This window comes from Schistocerca americana, chromosome 7 (genome assembly GCF_021461395.2).
Source record: "Schistocerca americana isolate TAMUIC-IGC-003095 chromosome 7, iqSchAmer2.1, whole genome shotgun sequence".
Classification (NCBI taxonomy): Eukaryota; Metazoa; Arthropoda; class Insecta; order Orthoptera; family Acrididae; genus Schistocerca; species Schistocerca americana.
In genome coordinates, this window is record NC_060125.1 from 405,357,405 (window position 1) to 405,369,910 (window position 12,506).

A 12,506-nucleotide genomic window follows, 5' to 3' on the forward strand; every position below is an offset into this window, starting at 1 on the left:
AACCATGTACATTGCTGTTGCTGTTGAATTGGGATTTGTTATTAATAACAAATTTACCTTTTTCTTTTTTTTTTACTCTGATTACACGCTTTTGTGTAATGAAAAATTCTTTCCTTAGTGACGAATTATCACAAAATATGATGCGGTACAAAAGCAGTGAATGAAAATAGGCATAGTGAGCTAATTAATAAGAGACTTGAAAAAGTAATGGAGGAGAATCTTGGCAAGGAGCTGTTTGGCTTTAGATGGAATACGGGCACCACAGATGCAATAGGGCTCCTACGAATCTTGGGAGAAAGGTTTATTGAAAAAGGAAGAGACTTATATATGTGCTTCATCGATCTAGAAAAGGCATTTGACAATATGGTTTGGGACAAGCTGGCAACTATAATGAGGGAAAAGAGAAAGGACTGGAAAACCAGAAGACTTGTAAACTCATTATATCTTAATCAAAAAGTTTCAGTTAAAGTGAGAGGAGAGAGTACAAACTGGATAGGACTAGAAAAAGGAGTAAGACAAGGATGCTGTCTATCACCTACTCTTTTCAACCTCTACTTGGAAAATATGATTGACCAATGCTCATTAGATGACAAAGGCGTAGAAATTGGAGGAAAAAGAGTAGGATGTTTGAGGTTTGCTGATGACATGGTCCTTCTAGCCACAGGGGAAAAAGAATTACAGGATTTGGTGGACACCATTGAAACTAACGGGAAAAAATATGGAATGAAAATTAACACAAATAAAACAAAAGTATTTGCACTAGGAGAAAATAAGGAAATAAAAATTATGCTGAATGGAGAAATACTAGAACAGATGCAAAATTTTAAGTATCTTGGATGCAGGATAGACACCGACTGGAAGTGCACCACAGAAATTAAAACAAGGATAGCAATGGCAAAAAAGGTGTTTTATAAGAAAAGGAGAATTTTCTGCAGCGGTCTGGACAGAGAACTTAGGAAGAGACTCATAAAATGTCTTGTGTGGAGTGTTCTTCTATATGGTGCTGAAACATGGACTATGAGGAAGAGAGACATAGAAAGGCTGGAGGCTTTTGAGATCTGGACATGGCGGAGGATGGAAAGAATAAGTTGGATGGACAGAGTAAAAAATGAAGAGGTATTGAGAAGAGTGGGAGAGAAAAGACAGTTACTAGATGTAATAAAGAGAAGAAAGAGAAATTGGATTGGGCATATATCAAGAAAGAATGACGGACTGATAAAAACAGTTTTAGAAGGTTATGTAGAAGGGAAAGGAAGAGAGGAAGGGAGAGATTCCAGATACAGGATGACATGATGGATGGTACAACATAAAGCAGCCTTAAGAAGGAAGCAATGGATCGCTGAAAATGGAGAGGCAAAGGACCTGCTAATATAGCAGATAGCTGATGATGATGATGATGACGATGAGCTAATTTATGTATATGTTTATTGCCAAAAATTTGCAGTAACCCTATTATGTTAAGTGGCTGAACTCAAAACGTTTCCACAGATCGTTATCATTATCTTTGTAGGTATGTAAGTGATTTGTGGTATACATGTTTACCAAAAGTTATTTCTTTTATGTTTCATGTGTAGATATTTTATAACTTTCTGTAGGGGAAAAAAGAACTACGTATAAAACATTTTGTACTGCCTTGTAGTAACCCTCTTGGTCTTGTTGAAAAAGAGCATATATGCAGTTTTGAGCAGAATCTTTGGATCATTTTAATCAAACACCTTTAAAAATACACAGAAAATTTAGTCTTTGTGCTAAACACCTAGCATTGGCAGTTTCAGTATTTAAGCAAAGTTTTAAGTTGTTACCGAGAATTCTAAGTCACATCAAAAGACCTTAGTTATTAGAGCCTACAGATGACTTTTCACTAGCCATTGTATAGTTACATCGCACGACGAGAGAAATGCTATCTTCTGTCAAAAGAAGAAAACTATTTTTGTCAATCTTTAAATTATGCTTTAAATGTTAGTCAAACATTTCAGTTTTCAAATTCTCAGTACACAAAATAATGCTTAAAATTGTGTCCTTCAGTTTTCGGTGATTTACCTAAATTGCCTAAGACAAATACCTGTTGGTTCCTTTAAAAAGGTAAGCTGACTTGTTTTCTCCAATCCAAGCTTTTCTCTGTCTTTAATGATTATATCATCGATGGGACTTAAAACCCTAAACTTCCATCCTTCTTTCCATTGTTTTGGGGGAAATCTGGTAAACGTGTCATTCTGTAATGCCAATGCAGCATTATATCTAGATATCACAATGAAACTTTTGAAACTGGATGAATAGCCACTGCTAAGCAGTCCTCAAGAGTTGAGAAATAACATTGTGACTACCAAGTAGCATTCTGTGTGAGCGTGACAAACTGATTGTTCCTCAATTTAATGACCATCACAATCCGAAGGTTGCAGTAGGCAACCCACCTCTTGTAAACAGTAGAATAGGAATTGTCCTATTGCTGCACTGCTGTGCAGTCTACTAGGCACAAACCTGTCTAGTTTCATCCAGCCCACACTTGCTCCTCCATCCCTCTGTCTTTCTCATCTCAAAATTTTATTAATTCTTACTTTTTTACCACTTTATCTTCTGTAGGCCTCTTTCTGTTCATTACATATGCTGCTTGTTATTTTTAAACTAGGCTTCTCATTGCTTCACCTTTACTGTACGAGGGTGGACCCAGAAGAAACCGGATTGTTGTCATAAAAAATTTATCGATGACCTTTTTACAAAATTACTTCAGTCACCTTCAAAATACTCTCCATTACATGCGATGCACTTGTCAAGTCTCTTTTCCCACTGTTGGAAGCATGTTTGGAACTCTTCAAGTTTGATATTGTCCAGTGCCGTTTGCGAAGCTGTTTTTACCACCTCGACATAGTCATAACGCTCCCCTTTTTAGTGTTTTTTTCATTCGTGGAAATAGGAAAAAGTCGCACGGGGCTAGGTCCGGCAAATATGGAGCATGGGGAACGACAGACCACCTCTGAGATGCCAAATAGTGGGTTACTCGTAAGGCCGTGTGTGCTGAAGCGTTGTCGTGATGTAGAAACCAGTCACCGGATCGCCAAAGTTCCGAGCATTTCCTCCTCACATCCTCTCGCAGACGCCTTAAAACATCCAAGTAAAAGTGTTGGTTAACAGTCTGGCCGGGGGCTACGAATTCCCAATGCACAATTCCACGAACATCAAAAAAGACAATGATCATCATCTTCACATTTGACCTCACTTGCCTTGCTTTTTTGGTCTGGGAGAGTTGGGAGTTCTCCACTGGCTTGACGCTTGCTTGACTCTCCTCCCCTGTAATAACTTTGTTCAAGAAGTTTGGATCACATGCAATCTCTGTTTTCAAGTCATGACACACATTCATGTACATGGTTTTTTGCTCCTGTGTGAGAAGGCGCGGAACAAATTTAGCAGCAACACGTCTCATGTGCAAATCCTCACTCAAAATCCACTGGCACGAGCTCCAACTGATTCCTGTCTCTGCTGAAATTTGGTCGATCGTTTGGTAAAGATCCTCGTTGATCTTTTGGCGAACCTTTTCAATGTTCTCCTCATTTCGCGATGTTGAAGGGCGTCCATAACGAGCTTGGTCTTCAACACACCTCACCATGTTTTAAGTGCCCAAACCACTCGAAAACCTGTGTGTGGCTCATAGCATCCTCCTGGAAAGCTTCCTGAAGCATTTGGTGTGTCTCCGTTGCAGGTTTTTTAAGCAGGAAACAAAATTTCACACACACTCTTTGTTGCCATAACGACTTCGCAGAGGTAACCCGCCAACAGTCAAACACAATACCACACTTGCACGTTCAGCTCTACACTGATGCTGTCTGCACAACTGTTTCATGAAGGTCTCTACTAACACCATCTAGCGTGAGAACCCTGCGCTATGCCTACGATTGGCAGTGCCCTCGGTGTCCAGTTTCTTTTGGGTCCCCCCTCGTATTTAACGTAATGTACCTTCCTTCACTAACCTTTGGGGGCTCCCCCTGTATCCCATCATCTTGTTGTGCTCCTACACATGTTATGCAAGGTGAGAGAAGGGGGCAGAGAATGGGGGGTGGGGAGAGACAGACAGACAGTGAGTGAGTGTTTGGATGGGTCACATCGCTTAAAGGAGCATCACTTTTTCAAATGGTGGAATGCATTATAATACCTTGGATTATGACTCAGGAAACTATACAGGTATTGTTTTAGGGCCTACCTGAGCTTTACAATTAATTGTTCATTAATTACCTGCAAGATGATACTTATTATGCATTGGTCTGTCCCTTAGTGTGCATTTATTTATAGTAGGCCTCACAGAAAAATAATCTACCAGTCAGTGGTGAAATACATTATTATAAGGAAACTTTATTTATTTTTTGAAGTAAATAAAAGGGAAATTCTGTATAAAGACATATTTTAAACCTGAAGTATCACATTGTAGAAATCTTTCTGTCGTAGAAGGTTAGTAATAACATAATGTAGGGGATAAAAAATTAATCATTTAAAGTCATATTTAAAAACTGAAAAGATACTTAACCAATGTTTTCCTTATTATTTGTTTACAATAAAGTGAAAGTGTCACAGTATATCTTGCTCCTCCTCCTCCTCCTCCTCCTCCTCCTCCTCCTCCTCCATGCTAATACACACGTGTGATCTTTCAAAGTTATGCCTCTGCATTTTGACAGTGGTACGAGTCACCTCTTTTCCTCTTTGGTTTTGTTATGTGGCTCAGTATAATCTAAAAGCCAAAGATTTCTCTGTGTGACACCTGTACCAGTCTCCGTGCTACTAGCATATATTCTCACAAAGCATCAAGAACAGGTAAGTCCAAAGCTAAATCTTATAGTTAAATTAATATTTACATTGATGAGACGTGCTGTTTTTCTGTTCAAATGGCTTAACACTTCATTCCATCATATAATAAAATACATATCCTCTCAATAATATTATTAGGAAAGACAAAATCTCTCCTCTAAGAAAGGAGACTGGGTGCCTTATTTTTTTCTTTACTTTGTAGTGATTAAGCATTATTCATCTTAAAAGGAGGATTCTTATGTACTTAATATTCTTGGTTATTCCTCCTGAAGAGATAGGCTATTATTAAACATTATTCCTCTTAAAAAAAGTAGGTTTCTTATCTACTTACTTAATATTCTGGCTTATTCTTCCTGAAGAGATTAGCTATTATAGTAATCACCTACTCAGTTGTTAATTGGCCTCGCAATACCCATTTTTGCTGCGACCTGATGGTAAATGCATGTCTTGTGCATGTGGACTCCGGTTTAGATTTTGGGATATCTCCAGCTGACTTCTCCAAGGGAACCCTTGAAGAAAAGGCTGAGTATGAGTAGTGCTCAGATTCTTGAGAGATAGTACATTATGATAAAATGATGTAAAGTTTGCCAGATCTCGAAGATTGTCTGGTTGTTAATATGACACCTTGCCTCCAGACAGATCATATGCAAGCTCTATATTGCTTATAATGCAGGCATATCTCATATGTACAAAATGAGCAGGAGAGGGGCCTGGTGTCACATTGAAACTTCTAAGTCGTCCCAAGCCTAAAATATGCCAATCTCACCAGTGAAATGTTCAGTAATCAATGTTTCCAAGTGATAATGGGCAAAAAGATGAGTACACACATGAAGCTAAACAATGGGAAACAAGATTATTTCACAGGTGAAGCGAAACAATGGGCAGCCACAAGGATCTTCTGTGGCCCCTCTCCTATTCATTTTGTACATATATATGCCTGAAACATCATCAGGGAAATTTGGGTGTGCTGACAACAGGGCATTCACAATGAGACAGAGAGATCTTTAAGTTACAAGATAGGCACTGACCAATGACTGAACAAATATTGGTGAAAATTTCTGCAAATGAAGGTTGTAAGGAAGTGTTGCTAAGACAGAAGTCTATGCATTTTGCCTAAACTAAAAGTTCACCAACAAAGAACTCTGTCTACTCAGAAATAACAGAAACCTGAAATATCTAGGGGTCACACTTGATAAAACACTGTTACAAACATGTACTAAAAGCAGCTGCCAAAATCAAAACTCGATATAACATTCTTCAGAAGTCAATGCCAGTTTGTGGGGATCCTCTGCATCTTCACTCCATACTTAAGCTCTGGGCTTGGTTTACCCTCCTGCAGAATATTGCTCCCCAAAATGGATGAATAATACAAGACTTGTCAACACAGAGCTCAGCCATACTGTGCGTCTTATAACTGGTATAATTAGACTTACACCTACTTTTGGGTGTACCCATACTTAATTGCATACCAGTTCCATCTCTGCTGGAAAAAGTGCACTTGCCTGGGACCACAGAAAACTCCTCACCTCCATCATGCACGCATTCCAACTGTTAGCAAAGAAAGGCTTTGTTTTCATCACCCACCCTTGGAATCCAGAAGGATATTAGTTGACAACAGCTTTGATATTAATGAATGCTGCAGGAACACATGGTAGGTTAATGCTACTACTGAACAACTAAAAATGCTGTGCATATCAACCAAGCCACCTAGGTTTGAATTGCCATGCAAGAGCAGGTTGGTTGTTAACCAAATAAGAAACTACAGTGGAAGGTGTATCAGCTCTCTGCACAAGTGGAGGAAAGTAACTTCTCCAAATTGTGACTGGTGCTGAAAATCCTGTAGAAAGCAGACTCCCAGTGAATTGCACCAGGACTATGAACTGAATAGTACTTTACATCCATGCAGGTTATTCGAAAATTCATGTTAAAAACTTCTAGGACTTGTAGAGGGGAGTGAGTACATAATATTTTGAATAGGAACTTGTGTCTGGAAATGTACAGTTTCCATTCTACAACGGTTTCAATCCATACGTGTAACATGTCCACGTATGGTGCACTAGAATCGGTCAGACATCAGCTGGGATGCCTCATAGGTACAAAGCCTGCAACAATCTTAGTGGTCACCACATCAAGCCGCTGTTGTAATGCATCTGTACTGTTCTGTATGTATAGTATCCGGGTTCTGTTTTTGTTTCAGAATAATGTAAACATGTACTGGAAAACTGGAAATTCTCAGGTAATTGCATTTTACCGGGAAAAATCAAGGAAATCTCAGGGGATTTTGTAAAATTGCAGGAGATTCTATGTTTTTAATCTAACATTGGAATTTAATTTTATTGAGGTTTGTAAATCAGAAATTTTTGAAAGTGTGTTAATTATTTGAATATTAGATCACATAAGTTGCTGATGTTTAAAAATTTTAGAATAGTTGTTATTGTAAGACTGCTGCTGCTACCATCACCTGCTCACCATTAATTTATCAGGAGATTCGAATGACATCATCTCCCTCACCGTACCTGGAATTGACAGCAAAATTTATTTACCTATTCCCTCCCCTCTACAAGTAATGGGAATTTCTGAATATCCTGTATACTCCATTCACTACAGTGCCTTTTGAAAGCAATCCCAGAAATCTGTAGTCTTTGTTAACCTCTCATAAAATATACAAAATGTTATACAATTGCAGGATAACCTATTAACTTGGTCATACATAAATTAAAATTTTCTAATAAGCTTGATAGATCTCTGTATATAATCAACATCAAAAGACCCTTCACATTGTTCTGATCAACTAATGTTAGAAAGCTTATGTTATCATTCATCCAATAATTTTGAAAGTTAATTCAGAATTTTATGTACAAATGCTGTAATCCCTTTTGTAGGAGCCTTTTTTCATATTCAATACTGTACAACCGTTTAACCTTTCAGGTTACAGTGTGCGTCAAAACTAATGCCTTAGACTGTGGCATCCCCAGAATGGATTTTCACTCTGCAGCATAATTTACATTTATTGGAAGTTTCTTGTCAGATTAGAACCGTATGCTTGACTAGGACTTGAACCTGGTATCTTTGCTTTTCATGGGAAAATGCTCTACCATCTGAGCTATTGAAGCATGTCTCACAACCCACGCTCACAGCACCTCTTATCCTACATTCCAGATTTCACAAAAATTCTCAAGTGTACCTCATGGGACTAGCAATCTTGGAAAAAAGAGGAAACAATTTCGTCATAGACTTGGGGATTGTTTCCGGAATAGATTTTCACTCCGCAGTGGAATGTGCACTGATTTGAAACTTCCTGTCAGTCTAAAACTGTGTGCCAGGCTGGAACTTGAACCAAGACCTTTGCCTTTCACAGGCAAGTGCTGTTGTAACTAAGCCCAGGCTGTATACGATCCGGGAAAAACCCAGGAATTTATTCATCCCGGAGAAAACAGGGAATAGTTTAGAATTCCGGGAATTTTTCATTGTTGTAGTTTTCAGTTAAATTTTTGTGAATTTGGCTGGTAAGAACCGATTCTCTAACAAAGGATATTACTGTATCCCGCTACTGCAGAATAATTCTGCAGCAACAAAACATTAACGAGAGAAAAAAAGAAAACGGAAATGAAATTTTAAGTTGCAAAGGAAATGTGCCATATACAACAAGACACAGTGCTCAGACGAACATCTGCCAACAGCAAAGTGTGGCAAAGGCTTTGGAAAGACTGTGCAATGCTTCATAACAACAAACTGCCTCCGATGAGCGTGACGTGACAACTGTTTAAATTAGATTCGTTTGAGCAGTTGCTTTTGGTTACAGAAATGTGGCCGGCTGCCACTATCTAGTATTGTCCCGGTTCCAAAATGTAGATCCGTGGCTGATGCACAGAGCAGTCTGAGTTGCGGTAGGGAGGAGGGTCGTCTCCACGTGACCTGTGTTTACGTTCAGTGGTTTTTTTGTTACCTCCTTGTTTCTTGCTCTCACGTTAAATGAAAACAAAACGGATTTTTGTGGCCGGGAGCTATCAAATGAATTGAAATACGTTAGCATAATTACAGAAGGCTAAAATATGTTATTAGTTTCAGATTTTATGTCCACCTCTCTGACAGTCAAGCATTAATCGCCTTGCAGAACAAGGAAGTTATCTTTGTCGGTTTGCTAAAGAGATTTGGCTTTTATTAAATCTTTTCCGTGGAGGCAGTCAATTTATTTGAAACAAAGTGTTTAATTTCACACTGTTGGCTAGTTTCAACTGTTCGCTGCATTTCAAGTGCACGTATGGCATTATGCCATAATAAAGAACCAAACATGAGATAATACAGTACTGGTACTCCAAGAAAATTTGCATCCGAATCTGGACTCACGAATGTGCACTTTAAGCCGAATTATGCATTTTAGAATGGTTCACGGAATTCCGATGCTCTTGACGTATCCTCTGATGGGCACTTATGCAGTTTAGCAGGTACGGAAAAAATTTTTCATTTTTTTTCAAAATTTGATCGATTATAGTCAAATTTGATACGCTGATTACGAATACGATATTTATTTTCGCCCCAGTCAATTATTTACATTTCGCCCCAGTCAATTATTTACATCAAAAAAATTGTTTTAAATTTTTTAAAAATTTTTTTATTTTTCAATATTTTGTCGATATAGTGAATTCTGATGCGCTGATTTCGAATATAACATCCATTTTCATTTCCCCTTGACCGTCGGCGATATCTTCTGCCCGATAAGCGCGGCGCTGCCGATGACGCAACATTGGGAAATACAGAAGCGTCCGATCTTACCCATCGGCTTTGACCCATGACGTCACAAATATGGCGGAAACGACCATAAACGACAATTCCAATATGGCGGATATAAAAACATCGCATACGTATCATAAACAATGAAATACACAGGTTTCACAAAAAGCCTAATGACTGTAACGGGAAAAGCGTGGGAAATTGGGGGTTTTTGGGTGGGGAGAAACTAAATATACACAAATGTAGCCACCGACCGCCATACAAAACCACGCAAAACGACGAAAAAAATCAACATCACGAAACTGACCAAATACCAAAAAACACATTCTTATCCAGAGTCAGACACTTCCCTTGACCTACATCGATCTACAGTAACTCCCGATCCCATAAATTAGGATCGAACACTTCCCTTGACCTATATAGCTCAACAGAACCTCCCGATCACATCCCCCGATACAAAACTCAAAAAACACTTCCCTTAAACCTACATACATCTACAACAGCTCCCGATCCCATAAATTAGGATCGAACACTTCCCTTGACCTATATAGCTCAACAGAATCTCCCGATCCCATCCACCAATATTCATGCGGTCTTTCATATCCATTCCTGAACAAAAACCACAACCGAATACACTCAATAACAAACTCACCCGACGTACAGCAATTACCATTACATTAACCATCACACAAAACCGTTAACTCACTAATACAAATTCCGCTTCAAAACCACGAACACAGCACTCACCACTGAGCAACAGCAAACTGACCCCAACAAACCAAACAAACATAAACCATGAACACACCACCGGAGGGCACGACAAACACCCCCACGACATCTACAAACACGCCACAATCACAAACCAAACTCCGCGCCGTAATGACGTCACACACCACAACACGCTTACGTCACGGGTCAAAGCCGACGAGTAAGATCGGAGGTTTCTGTTGACCCCAACATTGCGTAATACACTAACTAATCAGTATTTTCAAATCATAGGCGGCCGCTGCCGCGGCCGCATTCCAAAAAAAAAACTCCCAACCTAACCTCAAGTGGGCTACGCTACAGATCAATTTATGCAGTTTAGCAGGTACGGAAAAAATTTTTCATTCCAAATGTATCTGGCTTGGAGAGCTTTGTGGGTGAATATGTAAAGTTTGTTGGTGATTGTACTTTGTATTTTCATAAATAAAGTGATCTGTAGCGTAGCCCACTTGAGGTTAGGTTGGGAGTTGCTTTTTTGGAATGCGGCCGCGGCAGCGGCCGCCTATGATTTGAAAATACTGATTAGTTAGTGTATTACGCAATGTTGCGTCATCGGCAGCGCCGCGCTTATCGGGCAGAAGATATCGCCGACGGTCAAGGGAAAATGAAAATGGATGTTATATTCGAAATCAGCGCATCAGAATTCACTATATCGACAAAATATTGAAAAATAAAAAAATTTAAAAAAAATTTAAAACAATTTTTTTATGTAAATAATTGACTGGGGCGAAAATAAATATCGTATTCGTAATCAGCGTATCAAATTTGACTATAATCGATCAAATTTTGAAAAAAATTGATAAATTTTTTCCGTACCTGCTAAACTGCATAAGTGCCCAAGTTTCCTGCGTCATCGTAGTTGCACAAGCGCGGTGACGCCCATTATCTGGCGCTCTCTGGCAACTGCTGAAACGAACCTATTTCTAACATGTAGCTACTGGTGGTTTGAAAAGCGTTACGTTCAAAGTAAATTTCCGTTTACGCAAGATGAACTATGTGCGAGAATGTACGATGAATTTCTTTAATCACAAAGCGTTTGACTCTCATTTAAAAATCAACTATTTGAGGATGGCCATTTAGAAGAATTTCGAGCCCAGAAGATCAGACATTTACATCGTTATTAAAAATTTACTGGTACATTTGTGTGATGTATCTTAAAGTGTAACATGCGCAAAAAGATCAACATTATATGTGGAAGCTTAGCTTGTCTTCCAGCTTATTAATCTTTTTATGTGAATGCTATGTATATTAATGTAAACCATTAACCTTCCTTACTTGTGTGTTCGCACTACTTAAGAATGATCTTGCTATTGACTGACTGCATCGCGTGTCATACGCTGTCATCAGCTGGCGAGATCACGTGACACTGGCTTACAAAAGCGGCATCGCAATCTCGATTTCAATGCTTCAGAAAGTGACTTGTGGTGTTTGCTGGAATTCAGATTTATACCTTCATAATAAGAAAATATGCAGCGTGCATGTTTCTGCACATCCAAGGTCTTTCAAAACGCCCCCCCCACCCCCTCCCGAGTTTCGTTTTTCTAAAGTTCCAGGAAATTCTACGTCAGTATGCAAAACCATAAACATCTAAACATTCAAAGGATTGATAGGTATTACAGTGCCGAGGAAGAGTATACTGTCACTTAACGCAGAAAAAGTGCATTTTCACCTGGGAGAAAGTGTATTTTTAACTGGGAAATCCGGGAATTTTTTTTCCTTGTCCACGTATACACCCTGTGAGCCATCCATGTACAACCCACATTCACTGCTCTACTTCTGCCAGTATCTCTTTTCCTATCATTCAGATTTCCAAAGAGCTGTGAAGCTGAATCATCCTTCGATAGGTCAGTCAATAGAGCACTTGAACCAGCGAAAGGCAAAGGACCCAGGTTTGAATCCCGGTCCAGCATACAATTTTAATCCCCCATAAAAGGTATTTGCATGCCAAATGTGTGGCTCATTCACTACTTTTTCAAACTTTTGCACTGTTATTGGATGACACCCTGTTAGGGCATCCTGCTTCCTTGAATTACTTATTCTTAATCCAGTTTATCATGGTTCTAGCATTTGCTTTTGGGAAGGGGTGTAGTGTCACCATCTTTGGCTAGAATTCGAAGATTAGTAACAGGGAGGCTACTGCAGTGCCTTGAGGTAATCAACCAAAATGTGCATTGCCAATAAATTCCACAAATGGTTAGCATTAATTGGCTAGAGTTGTG